Source organism: Alosa sapidissima, chromosome 21 (assembly GCF_018492685.1).
Source record: "Alosa sapidissima isolate fAloSap1 chromosome 21, fAloSap1.pri, whole genome shotgun sequence".
NCBI lineage: Eukaryota > Metazoa > Chordata > Actinopteri > Clupeiformes > Clupeidae > Alosa > Alosa sapidissima.
The window spans coordinates 6,647,731-6,649,756 of NC_055977.1; the positions used below are offsets into that span (position 1 = coordinate 6,647,731).

The 2,026-nt window shown below is 41.1% G+C and overlaps 1 protein-coding gene across 2 annotated transcripts in view; it reads left to right on the plus strand.

Moving 5' to 3' along the window:
* The first annotated feature begins 1,777 nt into the window (after window positions 1-1,777).
* The window catches only part of mturn (maturin, neural progenitor differentiation regulator homolog (Xenopus)), a 26,727-nt gene continuing 26,478 nt past the window's right edge, over window positions 1,778-2,026 (plus strand). For both annotated transcript variants that reach the window (XR_006026180.1, XM_042077003.1), the window contains exon 1: window positions 1,778-2,026. This exon is cut by the window's right edge and continues 345 nt beyond it. The gene's annotated coding sequence lies outside the window, so the exon portion shown is untranslated.

Sequence of the window (2,026 nt, forward strand, 5' to 3'; positions counted from 1 at the left end):
TCTGAGTCTGGTTGAATGCAGAAGTTAGCGGAGCCACAAAGGTATTTGTAGTGAGCGCTGTTGAATGGGGTCTATGTTTTGCATTGTCTCGTTTTGGGAAAGGGGGATAATCAGGCATAACAATGCGATACGACTGAGGTGAAAAAAAACCTTACCGAATAAGCCTAATTTGCATTCGTCCTGATTAGGCTACCAATGTCTCCTCACAAGGTCATGGGAACTCTGACAAATTGGTCTTTAAATTATGCTGACTTAATACCAGCTCTAATTTGCATATTCTGGGATACAAATTGACAGAGCATTACAATAGAGAGATAGAGAGACAAAGAGAGAGAGAGAGAGAGGGATCTTCACCTTCCTTGCAGGAGATGCATAATTGTGATATTGTATAATCTCTCCTTTTATAGACCACTTCTGTGCTGTCTAAATAGGCCTTCTCATCCAATTGACTGAAATTGTAACAAGCTGGGACAACATTTATAAAGACTGTCTATTTATTTTTTTGGCTAGGTCTGACCTGTTTAATGTAAATTTAAGCATGTAAAACTGCCATATAAGTCAGTGGCTTATCATTTCACCTGTTTACTTCTGCCAACCTTGATCGATGTTTGTGGACTACAGGCCAGACATAAGCTACTTCCATAATCGCCTATTGGTGCAGCTACAGCTGGGGTGCTTTGGAAAGATGTTCAGAATGGTGTGATGTTGTGAGATGGAAGAGTAAAACTGCATTAGTTTGTGTTTGTCTGCTTGTACGTACTGTGTGTGTGCTTGCGCACATGTGTGTGTGTGTGTTTCTGTGTGTGTGTGTGTGTGTGTGTGTCCTGGCTAGTGTGAGGGAAGAGGGTTATCAGTGCAGGGTGACTCAGTGGTCCCAGTGCGGGAAATGAAGGATGAGATCCCTCTATCTGAGCATGATCCATGGGGATGTGTCTGTTGAACTAGCACTGAGAGTCTTCCTAGATAAGTGAAACCTTCGGAACACTGGGAGCTATAGACTCAGCTCCAATGTAATTTCTATAGCATGTGTGTACTTATGGCTCTTAGCAGAATTTTCTGATAATGATGGTTCATTTAGTTGTGGGTTTAATGTAAATGGCTGACCCTTGTCTGAAGGGTGTGGTGTATCTGCATTTTTCAACAACAAAAAAAGACCACAAGTTGGACAAATGCCTAAAAAACATAAGCTGACATATTTCCATGCACTGTTGATTCCAGCTGTGGATCATATGACAGATGTTGTTGCTGGAGCTTTTCATCACTCTTGGCTAATGCATAGACCAAAACAACCCTAACATAGAGGACGCTGTCGCCATCTACAGGACAAGGAACCGCACCTTTGGGTTGTTTATCTTCTGCAAAATAGGCTATTCTCTATCTCACATACATTTGTCATGTCACAATTCACTCAGATTACCACGTATATAAAATTACTATTTTGACAAATATCCAAAATATAGTTTGTTACGAGTTGAGACAACACATTAGGCGACTTTTACGAGTTCTTATATTAGTATCAGACCCTTAATTTAGACATGCCAATGCATTTGCTCATAATGATTTAGCAAATCCCTATAGCATGTTTTACATGGACCTTTAAACGACTTAATGTGCATCGTATGGGGCTATATGAGGCTAATAAACATGATTTCAATTTCAATGTTTTTTTTTAAACTCCAGCAGGCCTGTGAATTCGCACTGTAACCCTGGCGTCATCTACCCAGATAGATAGATGAAGTCAGCATTTTGTTGATAGCCAGATCAAACACTTCACATTTGCTGCTTTGTGAAATCCTCAACGTTCAGCCTCTGGTCCACAAAACAGCTGGTCGATTATTAAACATAAGACATGTTTCTTAGTCAGAAAGGGCCTTCTGATGACGATAGGACCGTTTTTTAGTCTTTCGTCATCGCGTTTCTGAGACTGACATTGCGCTCCTAATCGAAGTGCGTGCGACACTGCGAGAGTGACATCGGTGCATCTCTGACTGCGCGAGCCTAGAGTTGAACAAACACGTTAGAATGT